Source organism: Mobula birostris, chromosome 1, assembly GCF_030028105.1.
Source record: "Mobula birostris isolate sMobBir1 chromosome 1, sMobBir1.hap1, whole genome shotgun sequence".
Taxonomy (NCBI): Eukaryota; Metazoa; Chordata; class Chondrichthyes; order Myliobatiformes; family Myliobatidae; genus Mobula; species Mobula birostris.
This window is the reverse complement of record NC_092370.1, coordinates 35,795,112-35,811,783: the sequence shown is the minus strand read 5'-3', so window position 1 is coordinate 35,811,783 and position 16,672 is coordinate 35,795,112. Positions and strand designations below refer to the sequence as shown.

The 16,672-nt window shown below is 41.8% G+C and overlaps 1 protein-coding gene across 10 annotated transcripts in view; it reads right to left on the bottom strand.

Moving 5' to 3' along the window:
* Positions 1-16,672, bottom strand: part of ncoa2 (nuclear receptor coactivator 2) — a 346,138-nt gene that overhangs the window by 161,225 nt on the left and 168,241 nt on the right. The gene's annotated exons all lie outside the window — the stretch shown is intronic.

Below are 16,672 nucleotides of genomic sequence, written 5' to 3'. Positions count from 1 at the left end.
TGGTAAAAGGTAGGGCATTGAAGAATGCAGTAGAACAGAGAGATCTAGGAATAATGGATCAGTTTCCTGAAAGTGGAATCTCATGTGGATAGGGTGGTGAAGAAAGCTTTTGGTATGCTGGCCTTTATAAATCAGAGCACTGAGTATAGGAGTTGGGATGTAATGTTGAAATTGTACAAGGCATTGGTGAGGTCAAATTTGGAGTATTGTGTACAGTTTTGGTCACCAAATTATAGGAAAGATGTCAACAAAATAGAGAGTACAGAGGAAATTTAATAGAATGTTACCTGGGTTTCATCACCTAAGTTACAGAGAAAGGTTGTACAAGTTGGGTCTGTATTTTTTGGAATGTAGAAGGTTGAGGGGGGACTTGATAGAGGTATTTAAAATTATGAGGGGGACAGATAGAGTTGACGTGGATAGGCTTTTCCCATTGAGAGCTGGGGAGATTCAAACAAGAGTTTAACTCTCAACTCGTTAAAGGGCAAAAGTTTAGCGGTAACATGAGGGGGAACTTCTTTACTCAGAGAGTGGTAGCTGTGTGGAATGAGCTTCCAGCAGAAGTGGTTGAGGCAGGTTCGATGTTGTCATTTAAAGTTAAATTGGACAGCTATATGGACAGGAGAGGAATGGAGGGTTATGGGCTGAGTGCAGGTCGGTGGGACTAGGTGAGAATAAGAGTTTGGCACAGACTAGAAGGGACGAGATGGCCTGTTTCCGTGCTGTAATTGTTATATGGTTATATGGTTAAAACCATCATTGGACTTTCTTCTGAAGAAGCCACCCTGCGACTGGAAACTAATTCCACGCCCTCCACCCCCAAGTGACTCTTGCTTCAAACAATGATACCTCCCAATCCCAGCCCTTACCACAGTAATGAATATGTTCTAAGCAATAATGGTGCCCCATTATAATCGACAGTACTGGACTGCCCACCCTATCCGCATCAGCCCTGGAGCCTTTCACCCAGTCAACCAAGGCATACCTCCATTATCTTGTGGTCAGCTTTGTATTTTGACTTTACATTTAGGTATTACATTCAGAAGTTATCATTTGAGGTACCACATGAAAGAATGACTCGGTCCGGGTTTTTTTCTGCCATTCAATGTACTTCTGGGCAGCAACTCCTCTATATCCTCTTCACAAAGAATCAAGTCGCTGACTCCACAAAAGCACCAACCAGGTCACCTCCTGCTGCTCATAGTTCTCTTCTGTAATCCCACTCAACCAGAAATGGCATCTAAAAAGAATTCCCTGTTACAAATGATGTTTAATTTAGAAAAATTAATATTGTGATCTACACTGATCCTGTAAATAGGTCTACCGAAGCCAAAATCAAAATAAAATTTTTGATCAAAGGACACATGGTATCATATACTACTTTGAGATTCATTTTCTTGCAGACATTTAAAGGAGAATAAAGAAGTACAATAGAATTTATTAAAAAACTATACATAAGCACTGGCAAGCAAACAATGTGCAAAATAAGACAAATTGTTCAAATAAAAATAATACCGAGAGTTATAAGGAGTCTTTGAAAATCGGCCTAAAGGTTGTAGAATCAGTTCAGAGATGTGGTGAGTGAAGTAATCAGTGCTGGTTCAGGAGTCAGTCCATTTCTCCTCTCTTCTACTGCTTAACACGTCCATGACTGATGGTCGGAGGCAGAAACCAGATCTTAGGCACTGGCAGCAAGCTGGGTGCCATGGTTTTGGCCCAGGAGGAGGATTCTGTGCCTCAGGCCCCAAAAGCAAGGCAGCTGGCAAGTACTGCGCTGGTCAAATCAGGACTCAGAAAATAAAAAGGGATAACCGTGCCCTAGCCCATTTCTGTACTGTGCTTGCCTTCTGTCCTGCCCACACACCTGCATTAAACCTTTGCAGCCCCACGGATCCAACAAACTTCAGGCTTTGCCACTGCAGCCGCCTCATAACCTAAAGCAGTTTGCACATGGTATTAGGTCTAAGGTGTAGATCTTGGGTTCTCTCTCCAGGACACCGTGATGGCCACATGACAGTTCACTGCCCTCAAAGACCACCAAACAGTCCAGTGATGAGAGACATTCAAAACATGTCAAATAATTAGAAATTAGTGACTTAAAAATAACAATCTCAAAACATATTAAAATTAAAAATGTTAATATTAGATCAAATGTAAACGAGATACTTAGCTGCACTAAGTAGGGGACCAAGACACATTTTGCATCCAATTGAGCTCCACTCCTGGATCACAAACACAAGAAAGTCTGCATATGCTGGAAATCCAAAGCAACATTCGTAGATTCTGTGCTGGGTTGAGTTCTGCAGCAAGAGATCAGATTCCTAGTTTCCTCACCGCAATGCACAGGCGCAAGTCAGAAATGCACAGTCCCACAGAATCAGAATCAGGTTTATTATCACCAGCATGTGACGTGAAATTTGTTAACTTAGCAGCAGCAGTTCAATGCAATACATAATCTAGCAGAGAAAAAAACTGATAAATAAAACAATAATAATAAATAAACAAGTAAATCAATTATGTATATTGAATAGATTTTTAAAAATGTGCACAAACAGAAATACTGTATATTAAAAAAGTGAAGTAGTGTACAAAGATTCAATATCCATTTAGGAATCAGATGGCAGAGGGGAAGAAGCTGTTCCTGAATCGTTGAGTGTGAACCTTCAGGCTTCTGTATCTCCTACCTGATGGTAACAGTGAGAAAAGGGCATACCCTGGGTGCTGGAGGTCCTTAATAATGGATGCTGCCTTTCTGAGCCACTGCTCCCTAAAGATGTCCTGGGTACTTTGTAGGCTAGTACCCAAGATGGAGCAGACTAGATTTACAACCTTCTGCAGCTTCTTTCGGTCCTGTGCAGTAACCCCTCCATACCAGACAGTGATGCAGCCTGTCAGAATGCTCTCCACGGTACAACTATAGAAGTTTTTGAGTGTATTTGTTGACATGCTAAACCTCTTCAAACTCCTAATGAAGTATAGCTGCTGTCTTGCCTTCTTTATAACTACATCAATATGTAGGGACCAGGTTAGATCCTCAGAGATCCTGACACCCAGGAACTTGAAGCTGCTCACTCTCTCCACTTCTGAACCCTCTATGAGGATTGATATGTGTTCCTTCGTTTTACCCTTCCTGAAGTCCACAATCAGCTCCTTTGTCTTACTGACATTGAGTGCCAGTTTGTTGCTGCGGCACCACCCGAGTTGGCATATCTCACTCCTGTACGCCCTCTCGTCACCACCTGAGATTCTACAAACAATGGTTGTATCGTCAGCAAATTTATAGATGGTGTTTGAGTTATGCCTAGCCACACAGTCATGTGTATACAAAGAATAGAGCAGTGGGCTAAGCACACACCCCTGAGGTACACCAATGTTTTTTTTTTGGCGTGTGCCTGCGTTCATGCCCGTCTGCGTGTCCCTGCGCGCGTCCGTGATCGTCTTTTTCATAGCTTTTACAAGGCGCGGAGCGAGAGAGCGAGAGAGAGATAGAGAGATAGAGAGATAGAGAGAGAGAGAGAGAGAGAGAGGGAGAGAGAGAGAGAGAGATAGAGAGAGAGAGAGAGAGAGAGAGATAGAGAGATAGAGAGATAGAGAGATAGAGAGAGAGAGAGAGAGAGAGAGATAGAGAGATAGAGAGATAGAGAGATAGAGAGATAGAGAGAGAGAGAGAGAGAGAGAGAGAGATAGAGAGATAGAGAGATAGAGAGATAGAGAGATAGAGAGATAGAGAGATAGAGAGAGAGAGAGAGATTGATTGATTGATTGATTGTGTGGCACACCACTCCTCACACAGACATTTTTCACAGTATTTTCCCTTTGTTTTACGAGGTCGAGTTGCATTCTCGACACTCAACCCGGCATGGATGGAAAGCGTACTCGGGGCGGACCCGACTAGTTTCCAAACCGGGACCCTCCGCTCCCAGGTCCAGCGCCGATGTCGTTGCGCCACCAGCCGGCCGAGGTACACCAGTGTTGATCGTCAGCGAGGAGGATATGTTATCATCAATCCACACAGATAGTGGTCTTCCAGTTAGGAAGTCGAGGATCCAATTGCAGAGGATGGTACAGAGGCCCAGTTTCTGGAGCTTCTCAATCAGGATTGTGGGAATGATGGTATTAAATGCTGAGCTATAGTCAATGGGTCAGAGGTGGATCGCTCAGCAATAGGCATGTGTATTTCAGCCCAAAGGTTTTGTACCCTCATTCACTCAGCCGCAATGACCTCCACACTAGAGAAATAACTTGCTGGATATAATGTTTAAAGAACCCAACAGAAGTCAATCTTAAAGGTTAAAGCAATTCTGGTCTGTCCTTTTATAGCACCCAATACCACATATTTTAAAATATTCATAGTCAAGGCCACATCTTCCATTCTGAACTGTGGATTTTTCAATTCCTTGCCAACCTATTAAGAGGTGTTTAGACACATATTTAATATTACCCACATATTCCATCTTCAATATCTTTATTTTTCCCTTTCAGGGTTCTTTTGAAGACCCTGACCTGGAGTTATGACGCAGACTTCGGTTCTTTGCTGGAATGGGACCCGTTCTCAGGGTTTCAGGACCGGCCAATGTTCGGCATACCAAAGGTTCGGCCTTAGAGGCGGCCTAGTGTTTGGAAGCCTAAGATCTCGGGGCTCTGGAGACGGGCAGATTGAGGGCCGGTGTCACGGCAGGAGACTCGTGTGTCATCGGGGAGGCCAGAAAATCTTTTGCTCTGGGCCCGAAGACCAGAGATCTTTGCGATCTTCAAGCACAGAGCTCGTAAAAAGCCAGAAACCGGACTTCTTAACATCGTAAACCAGCTGGTTGTTATGTCTCCCGCTTGCTGTGAAAATGGGGGAGATCTCCACCCCCCTTATTAGGGAGAGAGAGAGAACCTGTGGGTTGCTGAATGCCGGATAAATTGCGATAGGCTTCGAAGTAACTGCAAGGTCTTTGCTATCACTTAGCTCACACTTGTGCTGGGTAGCGGGTGCGCTTTTTTGCCGGGGGGGGGGCATGGGGGAGCTGGGGGAGACTTTGGCATTCTCACATTTAACTGTCATTCTTTGGTGCACTTCTCTGTTTTTATGGATGGTTGAGAAGAAAAAGCATTTCAGGATGTATATCGTTTACATTTCTCTGACATTAAATGTACCTTTGAACATACATGAACAAATGGGAAATAGAGGGATATAGATCACCCGCAGGCAGAAAACAGATCGTGGGCGGTACAGACATTGTGGGCTAAAGGGCTGTCTTCAGCGGTACTATCCTATCTCAAACAGTCCTGCTCTGCCCAAATCTGTGTATTGCCAATTTACATCGATCAGCCATGCTCCAATTTAAAATGCTTGCCCAGGCATTTAAGATTACTGAGCTGCCACAACCATCCTCAAAACCCACCATTCCTACTTCAAAGTTGAAAGCTCAAAGTAAATTTATTATCAAACTACATATATGTCACCATCTACAACCCTGAGATTCATTTTCTTGCAGGCATACTCAATAAATCCATAATAAAATAATAACCATAATAGAATCAATGAAAAACTGCACCGACTTGGGCATTCAACTAGTGTGCAAAAGACAACAAACTGTCCAAATACAAAAATAAATAAATAATAATTAATAAACAAGCTTTATATAATGCGAACATGAGATGAAGAGTCCTTGAAAGTGAGTCCATAGGTTGTGGGAACATTAAAGTGATAGGGCAAGTGCAGTTTCTCCCTTTGGCTCAAGAGGCTAATGGTTGAGGGGTAGTAACTGTTCTTGAACCAGGTGTTATGAGTCCTGAGGCTCCTGTATCTTCATCCTGATGGCAGTAGTGAGAAGAGAGCATGACCTGGGTGGTAGGGGTCCCTGAGGATGGATGCTGCTTTCCTGCGACAACACCCCATGTAGTTAAGCCCATAAGACCATAAGACATAAGAACAGAATTAAGTCATTTGATCCATTTCATCATGGCTGATCTTATTTTCTTCTCAGACCCAATCTCCTGCCTTTTCCCTGTATCACTTCATGCCCTGACCAATCAAGAATCTATCAACCTCTACCTTAAATATACATACAGACTTAGCTTCCACAGCTACCTGTGGCAATGAATTCCACAGATTCACCATTCCCTGGCTAAAGAAATTCCTCCTCATCTCCCTTTTAAAAGGATGACCCTCTATTCTGAGGCTGCGTCCTCTGGTCTTGGACTCTCTCACCATAGGAAACATCCTCTCCACATCCACTCTATCAAGGCCTTTCACCATCTGATGGGTTTCAATGAGGTCACCCCTCATTCTTCTGAATTCTAGTGAATATAGGACCAGACCATCAAACGCTCTTCATATGACAAGCCATTCAAACCTGGAACCATCTTTGTGAACCTCCTTTCAACCCTTTCCAATTTCAGCACATCTTTTCTAAGATCAGCGGCTCAAAACTGCTCACAATACTCCAAGTGAGGCCTGTCACATGACTGGCAACAATGAATACATCAATTGAATCAGGTTTTATAAAAACAAACATTTATTAAACTCTGCTCAAAAATAGCAAAATGTATTTAAACGACTAACTTAACCGGAAGTTAACTGCTATATGGCAACTCTGGAACAGTTCTTAAAAGGGTAAATGCGAAAACAGTTCTTAAAGTGGTAAATTCGAACACAGTTCTTAGAATGGTAAATTTGAAAGTCCAAGAGATTTATACAGTCAATTAGGAGAGACTTTCCTGAAGTAAAGAATTCCTCGAAGACGTGACATTACTGCTGATCCCAGCCGGAACCTGCCTTGTCCGCAGGAGTCATGACGATGGAAGTAAAACGGTTTAAAGGAACTGACCTTTTCCTCTGGAGAATAGACACTGCACAACCCTTCCTGATTTAGCAGAGGTTATCTCATGCAAGTCACTGTTTCTTGAATGAAGCTTCAATAAAGGTTGATCCTCTCCAAAACCGCCAAACGATATCAGCTTTACTCGACTCAGCAAATTCCTGTACTTTGATAAGGTCTTCACTCTCCAATACTACTTACAGCAGAAAGTAGAACTCCACTTTAAAACGAAAATGCGTCATAAGATGAATATGTAGCATAACGGAGTATCTGACGAATTAAATAACAAACTAAACTCAAAACTAACTGCGTCACCCCAGGGATCTCCCTTTTATACCCCTGGTGAACATGTCATCACGTGACCTCACGCTGGCAGGAAAATTACATCACCCCACCATCACATAACCATTACCTCATGCTCATAAGATACTCAATTACATCATGATCATAAGACAGTCACAAGATATCCATGAGGTATGTAACAGGTCTCACTAGTGTTTTATACAGTCTCAACATTACATCCTTGCTTTTATATTCTAGTCCTCTTGAAAAGAATGGCAACATTGCATTTGCCTTCCTCACCACAGATTCAACCTGCAACTTAACCTTTAGGAAATCCTGCACAAGGACTCTCATATCCCCTTGCGTCTCAGTTTTTTGTATTATCTCTCCATTTAGAAAATAGGCAACCACTTCATTTCTTACCAAAGTGCATAACTATACACTTCCCAACACAATATTCCATTTGCTATTTCTTTGCCCATTCTTCTAATCTGTCTGTCCTTCTATAGCCTCTCTACGTCCACAAAACTAGCTGCCCCTCCACCTACCTTCATATAGAACAGAGAACATAGAGCAATGTTGTGCCGACCATGTAACCTACCCTAGAAACTGCCTAGAATTACCCTACCACATAGCCCTCTATTTTTCTAAGCCTGATGTACCTATCTAGGAGTCTCTTAAAAGACCCTGCAAGCACTTATTGTCTGTAAACTTTGCAATAAAGCTATCAATTCTATCATCCAAATCATTGACATATAACGTAAAAAGAATTAATCCTAACACACACCCCTACAGAACACCACTAGTCACCAGCAGCCAGTCAGGAAAGGCTCCCTTTATTACCACTCTTTGCCTCCTGCCAATCAGCCACTGCTTTATCCATGCTGGAATTTTTCCTGTAATACCATGGGCTCGTAGCTTGATAAGCAGCTTCATGTGTGGCACCTTGTCAAAGGCCTTCTGAAAATCCTAGTACACAACATCAACTGAATCTCCTTTGTCTACCTGCTTGTTGTTTCTTCAAAGAATTCCAACAGATTTGTCAGCAAGATTTTCCTTTGAGGAAACCATGCTGACTACAGCCTATTTCATCATCCTCCAAGTACCCTGAGACCTCATCCTTAATAATCAACTCCAACATTTTCCCAACCACTGAGGTTAGACTAACTGGACTATAGTTTCCTTTCTTCTGCCTCTCTCCCTTCTTGAAGAGTAGAGTGACATTTGTAATTTCCCAGTCTTCTGGAACCATTCCAGAATCTTGTGATACTTGAAAGATCATGACTAATGCCTCCACGATCTCTTCAGCCACCTCTTTCAGAACATTCAGGTGTACACCATCTGGCCCTCCTGACATATCTACCTTCGACCTTTCAGTTTCTCAAGAACCTTCTCTTTAGTTATGGGAACTTCACACATTTCATGACCCCTGACATGTGTAACTTCCACCATACTGGCAGTGTCTTCCACAGTGAAGACTGATGCAAGATAATTAATCGGTTTGTCTGCCATTTCATTGCTCCCCATTACTACCTCTCTAGCATCATTTTCCAGCGTTCTGACATCCACTCTCACCTCTTTTTCCACTTTGTGTATCTGAAGAAACTGCTGGTATCTTCTTTAATATTATTGACTAGCTTACTTTCGTATTACATCTTTACATTCTTAACAACTGTTTAGTCGCCTTCTGTTGCTATTTAAAAGCTTCCCAATCCTCTAACTTCCCACTAATTTTTGCCCTCTCTTTGGCTTTTATGTTGGCTTTGACTTCTCTTGTTATCCACAGTTGTGTCATTTTTTCCTTTAGAATACTTATTCCTTTTTGGGATGTATATACCCTGTGCCTTCCGAGTTGCTTTCAGATGTGCTCCGTGGTGGGGAGGACTTTACCTCTGACAGACTGTAGGATTTTCCACTCAAGGGCAGTGGTTTTTTTATGCAACTTTTACCAAGCCTTTCATGTATCCCTCCAACTCATTACCAAAATCAACACCTTCAGCTATTTAGGCACTATTAAATTCACTTCCTATTCTTTTACATCAAGCCCTTAGCCAATTTTTTTGGTATTTCTGCATCTGTGTCGCTTTTATTTTTGTCCAGTTACATCTCCACATTATGACTAGGAAAGGTACTATGTAAATGCAAGTTTTCTTTCAGTTGTTTTGAACATATTGCACACTCATCCATATAGCACAATATTTTTAATGTTTGACATTCTTCATTAACAAAACCTTCCAACTGCATCATTAAAAATGAGGGCAACTCAGAAGAAGCTGAGACCACTCAAGGACAAAGAAGGGAATTAATGCCTCTAGCTAAAGGAAGTGGATGAGGATCTAAACAAGTGGAACCATAGAACACTACAACACAGAAAACAGCCCTTCTAGTCTGTGCCAAAACTTTATTCTGCTAGTCCCATTGATTTGCACCCAGTCTATAACCCTCCAGACTTCTCCCATCCATGTATCTATCCTATGAACCTAATGAGTACTTCTCATCAGATTCACCAAGGAAAAGGACACGAAGGATAGCGAGACTGGCAAGAGGTATGCTTATATTCAATGACATATTGATATCAAGGAGGAGGATGTCTTGAAGAATATCAATGTGGATAAATCCCCAGGGTCTGATGGGATCTACCCCAGATCACTGAGAGAGACAACGAAAAGGACTTTGCCTGTGACTAAAAGGGATTTCTGTATCCCCTTTAGTCACAACAAATTGAGGTACAGACAATTGAAGAGAAGCCCATTTTGTTCTTCTGCATGAAAGGGCAATAGAGAGAAACCAGGGAATAATAGGCTAGTGCTCATTATATCTACTACTACGAGTAGATATAATGATCATTATATCAATGCCAGGAAATTATTGGACAAGGTTCTTAAGTGATAGGATATACTCATATCTGGAAAACAATAGACTTATTGGGAACAGCAAGTACAGATTTGTGCAAAGGAAGTGAAGGTGATTGATGAGGATGGGGTAGTGATTGTTGTAGAGATGGACTTTGGAAAAGCTTTTGACAAGGACCCTCATGATAGGCAGATCCAGAAGATTAAAATTAGCTTGGCCAATGGAGACAGATGGTAGTTCAAAAGTTCAAAAAGTTGAAAGTAAATTTATTGTCAAAGTACATAAATGATACCTGTACAACCCTGAGATTATGTTCTTGCAGGTAATCATAGTAAATACAAAAAGCACATTCGAATCAATGAAAAACTACACAGAACAGGATGGACAGAAGTAATGTGCAAAAAAAGACAAATTGTGCAAATGCAAAGAGAAAATATATATGAACAAATAAGCAATAAAGATCAAGATCACGAGATGATGAGTACTTGAAAGTGAAACCAATTCAATGGAAACAGTTCAGTGACAGGCGAATAAAGAAATCTCCAATTTAAGAGCCTAATGGTTCAGCAGTATTAACTGCTCCTGAACCTGGTGGTGCAGGTCCTGAGGCTCCTGTATCATCTTCCTGATGGCAGCAGTGAGAAGACAGCCTGGCCTGGATGATGAGGGTCCTCAATGACGGATGCTGCTTTCCTGTGACAGCGCTCTGTGTAGATGTGCTCAATGTTGGGGAGGGCTTTACCCGTGATGGACTAGGCCGTATCCACCACCTTTTTGTAGGCTTTTCCGTACAAGGACATTGGTGTTTCCATACCAGGCCATAATGCAACCAGTCAAAATATATAGAAGTTTGTTCTTCGCAAACTTCAATGGAAGTGCTTTCTTCATAATGGCACTTATGTGCTGGACCCAGGAGAGATCCTCTGAAATCATAACACCGAGAAATTTAGAGTCACTCTCTCCACCTCTGATCCCCGATGAGGACTGGCTCATGGACCTCCAGTTTCCTCCTCCTGAAGTCAATAATCAGCTCTTTGGCCTTGCTGACTTTGAGTGAGAGGTTGTTGTTATGGCACTACTCAGCCAGATTTTAATCTCCCTCCTACACGCTGATTCATCACCACATTTAATTTGGCCTAGAACAGTGGTGATGTCAGCATGCCTAAATATGGCATTGGGGCTGTGCTTAACCACACAATCATAAGTGTAAAATGAGTAGAGCAGGGGGCTAATCACACAGCCTAGTTGTGCACCTGTGCTGAGGGAGATCGTGGAGGAGATGTCGTTGCCAATCCGAACTGATTGGGATCTGCAAGTGAGGAAACTGAGGATCCGGTTGCACAAGGACATATTGAGGCCTAGGCCTTGAAGCTTATTGGTTAGTTTAGAGGGGATGATATTGAATGCTGAGCTGTAGTCAATGAAGAGTCGATCCTGATGTACGTATCTTTGCTGTCCAGAGCAAATTAAATGGCATCTGTTGTTGGCCTGTTATGATGGTAGGCAAACTGGAGTGATCTAATTTGCTTCTCAGGAGTTGATATGTTCCATCGCCAACCTCTCAAAGGACTTCATCACAGCAGATGCAAGTGTTACTGGACGATAGTCAAAGCCAGGTTACCACATTCTTCTTAGGCACCGGAATAATTGAAGCCTGCTTGAAGTAGGTGGGTGCTTCACACTGCCGAAGCAAGAGGTTAAAGTTATCGGAGAAGACTCCAGTCAGTTGATCAGCGCAGGTCTTTAGTACAGGTGTCCCCCGCTTTTCGAACGTTCCCTTTGCGAAACCTCACTGTTATGAAAGACCTACATTAGTACCCTGTTTTCGCTTTCAGAAGGTGCTTTCACTGTGACGAAAAAAAGGCAGCGCGCGCCCCGAGCAGCTGCTCTCCCCTGGATTCGGAACAGCATTCTTGCCAGCATTGCTTAAACACATGCCTGTGAGCAGTCGTTTGCAAGATGAGTTCTATGGTATCAGAAAAGCCTAAAAGAGCTCGTAAGGGTGTTACACTTAGCGTAAAACTAGACATAATTAAGCGTTCGATCGTGGTGAACAAAGTAAGGACGAAGTGAGTTTGGCTTGTGGAAGTTGACGAACATGATGTTGAAGAGGTTTTGGCATCCCATGACCAAGATCTGATAGATGAAGAGCTGATGCAATTGAAAGAAAAACGGATAACAATCGAAACCGAATGCAGTAGCGAAATGAACTTGAAGCAACTGCATGAGATTTTCGCTGCAATGATAAAGTACGACTTTAATTTTGAAAGGGTACGTAGGTTTAGGGGATACTTGCAAGATGGTTTGAGTCCTTACAAAGAACTGTGTGATAGAAAAATGCGCGAGGCTCAGCAGTCAAGCAAGCCTTCCACATCAGCCACAGCAGACGACGAACCTTGACCTTTCACATCGAGGCGGGCAGAGATAGAAGATGACCCGCCTGCTCTAATGGAAACAGATGATGAGGAGATGACACCCCAGTGTCCCACCACCCCAACCCCCAGGCCACGGCACGGACAGATACCGATTCGCTGAGAATGCAGCGGTAGCCAGGAGGTACACAGCACATCTTTAAAAAAAAAGCCGAAATAAACACGATAATTGATTAGGTGTCGCCCGACACGTAATTGTCAGCCCAGATCAGAGACGACGCAATCGGAAATCGGCACTGATCTGGGCCGACAATTACTTGCCAGGCGGCACCTAATTAATTTGCATGTTTATTTCAGCTTTTTTCTTAAAGATGTGCTGTGTGCCTCCCGGCTACCGCTGCATCCCTGCATGCTTCGCGGATCGGTATCGGTTCGTGGCCCAGAGGGTGGGGGCCACTGCACCACCCCAACCTGCGACGACTCAGCCTAACACACCATCATCAGTGTGCTCGGTGCTGTCTCGATTCCCATAAGTGATACTACACTGTATATACATTATTTCTACTTTATATAGGCTGTGTATTTTTATGTGTTATTTGGTATGATTTGGCAGCTTCATAGTTTAAAGGTTACTGGAGAGTGCTTGCACCGTGTTTTTGCCAACAGCACTTGCGTGAGATTTTCGCTATGGAGAACAGTGCAGTAATGATTGTGGAAAAGTATTCCTACTTTATATAGGCTGTGTATTTATCATATCATTCCTGCTTTTACTACATGTTACCGTTATTTTAGGTTTTATGTGTTATTTGGCATGATTTGGTAGGTTATTTTTGGGTCTGCGAACGCTCTCAAATTTTTCCCATATAAATAAATGGTAATTGCTTCTTCGCTTTACGACATTTCGGCTTACGAACCGTTTCATAGGAACGCTCTACCTTCGGATGGCGGGGGAAACCCGTACTCGGCCAGGTACCCCAAGAGGGATGGATGCTTTCACCCAGGTGGGTTCACCCTCCTGAAGGCAGCTCTCATGTCAGCCTCAGAGACTGAGATCACAGTCATCAGGGTAATAGTTGAGTGGAGTGAAGGACAGTGAGAAATGTTGTCAAATGATTCAGCAGGAAATATGGGCAGAGAATTAACAAAGTTTAATTCAAATAAATATAAGGTGCTGCACTCTGGAGGTTAAAAGCAAGAGAAAATTATACTGTGAACCAATGTTCCCTCTAATTTTTAGTAGTCAGTGTGCGCAAAAATCTTATGTTGTGCAAATTTTTTTACCTGTGACAAAAGTATGTGCGCACTGAATGCACACATGGCATAGTTTATGTAAGTTTACAAAATATTTGACATAAAAGTGCACAGAATAACAACAAAATAACATACATATTTAAGTTATTCAGTTTTTTATTCTCTCTCCTATCTTTGGCACTTACCCACGCTTTGTAAACTCTATCTCGACTAATAGAACTTCCACCCAAATGATAGCTTTTGATTCTCATTAACATATCCAAATGACATTCACCTAAACAGTTTGTCAGCTTGTCTTTTGAGTTGATTCATTAGGCTAACATCTCACTCACAGTCCACACTAGACGCAAGAAAGGTTCCCCCAATGTCCATCAACTGTGCAAGGTCGCAAAACTGTTCATCTTGAAGTACAAATGCCACCATTTGAGCAAAGTTTGAAATCAGTTGGATTTAATTTTCTTTCCCATGGAAAATTTGAAATTATTAAACTGTCTAACTATTACAGTATTTTCAGCTACAGAATCATGATATTTTAGACATAAGTCATTAACTTGCTCATTGTCAAATGTGAAATTACAACCTGCAATTGCAGAGAAATCAAAAGCTGACCATTCTTGTACCTCATTTTCAGGAAATCTTTCTTCTAAGTGAACACAAAGACTATTTATAAAAGTCAACAGTGAACTTGTATCTACTGTGATGTTTTCTTCACGTTGTTGGCTTAGCAAAACTTTAACTTTGTTACTCCACAAAACATTGTTTCCCAGATACTGCTTTCTTATCTTGTTAATTTTGCCTCGCACGAAATGAAGTGAATCAATCGGTGTCAGGCCACTCTTTTGCAGAATCTTGCACAGTGCAGCCAGTTCATCAGAGACATCACTTAAAACTTGTAAAGCTACTTTGTATGGATTGTTTATCAACTTCTTGCAACAGTATTTAGCCACAGGGTCATTTGACTGATCTTTTGCAATAAAAACTTAGTAAGCTATCTGGAGGATTTGAAACAGGTCTTTGTAAACTTTATGCTATGAACACTGTCCGCCAAAGATGGCTGCTGCCGTGATGCAGCTGTACAAACCGGAACAGGAAAGGTGAGGTGACGTAAATTCGTGACGTGCATTGTGGTATTTGAAAAACCGACTAAGTAGTTAACAGAAACATTTAACTAAAAGATTATTTTCAATAAGTATAATTATTAATTACTACATTATTTTACGTAACTAACCTTTTGTGCGCACGTTAATTTCCTTTGTGCACTGGCTGAAAAACGTGTGTGCGTGCACACACGCGCACAGCTTAGAGGGAACATAGCTGAGAACTGCAGGGCCATTAGAAGTATTAATGTACTGAGGGATCTTGGGGTGCGTCTGTAGCTCTCTCAAAGTGTCAACACAGATAGGGTGGTGAAGAAGATCTGCAGTATGCTTACTTTCATTGGTCAGGGTGTTGAGTACAACAGTTGGGAGTTTTGTTGCAACTGTACAAAACTTTAGTTAGGCCAAATTTGGAGTATTGTGTGCAGATCTGGTCAGTGCATTACAGGAAACTTTCGGTGCTTTAGAGAAGGCGCAGAAGAGGTTTCTCAGGATGTTCCCTGAATGGGAGAGTATTAGCTAAAAGGAGAGGTGAGACTAACTTAGATTGTTTTTTTCCTGGAGCACGGGAGGCTGAGGGTGGATAGCAGGTTGGCTCTGATATTCTGCATGCTGCCTGATGAAGGCAAGGTCTTGTTCCGAGTATATTTTACCTGTTCCATGGTATTGCTTCTGCAAAACAACAAATTTCACTCTATGTCTACGTCTGTGACATAATTTTTATTCTGAGATTTACTAGATTACTTTTTTAAAAAAAAAACAGAGAATGGCACTTAGAAAGGGCTGCCAGGGCAAGTGGTGGAAGCAGATATGATCTAGCAAGACTTCAGAGGCATTTAGACAGGTACGTGAACAGGCAGGGAACGGAGGGATATAGACCGTGTGCAAGCAGACACGGACTTCAAATTAGCATCACAATAGGCACAGGTAGCATAGACCAAACAGAGTTATGCAGTTCTATGTATACAAAAGGCTTTAGTTCTTCAACAGCAACACAGGCAAATCCATTAACTAAATTAGAGGATGAATACATAATAAAGTGTATTGCACTCTTGCTTTTCAACAAAGCAGCAACTGCATGTGAAGCTCTATACAAAACAGGATGGATAAAGTTCAAAATTAGAACCATCAAATGAAACAGAGGGCGAAAACGTCTCTGAATGCCATATTAATGCATCACTTTTCAGCATATGCCTGGTAAGAAAAGTAAATGAGTCAATTAGCAACAGTGCTTGGTATGATGGAGAGAGATTGTGAAGGAAGAACAGCAAAAACAACTCGCCCCATTTTACTCTGTGGATGAAGATTATCACAGAAATATATTTCAGCAACTGCATAATTCCCTAGGACTGGATTTTGTTTGGGAATGCAGAGATTGCTACATGGAATGACCAGTGGTTTCCTACATGAAATGTACCAAATTGTTGAGTCTCACCTATGCTTGCAAGAACATAATCTCTGAACTTGCTGGACTTCTCTCAGTTTTTCTTCCATGCACTTAAGCCTGAGAATCTGCCCCAAATCCTGCACCAGAAACATTCATTTGATTGGAAATAAAACAACTGCAAAGGTACTTCACTAGTTTCTGAATAGCACACTTAAATCTTTGTAATCTTTTAAGTGCTTTAGTTTTTCTGCTGATAAGTATTTTTTTAAACTTATTTCATCTCTTAACAAAATAATATTTTCTGAATGTTCAGAAACAGTTTAATATTGAATCCAGTTAGATCAGTGTCCATGGCTTGTCCAGCTATCCATTTGTCCTACTCCCAGTTTGCAAAGCCACTTGCATATTTCAGGAAGCAGACAAGCGTGGATCCATGGAAGTTCAGCCAGGCAATGTGGGTCAGCAATGAGATCCGACAACTTGCCATCAATGGGAACTTCTGGGTCAATATACATTATTCAATTACTCACTACTGGGTTAAAATTCTTATTGTTATTAGTACTGTTTTTGGTATTAGTTTTTTATTCTTTCAGGTAGGCTTGTTAGAGCTGTTTGGTTTAG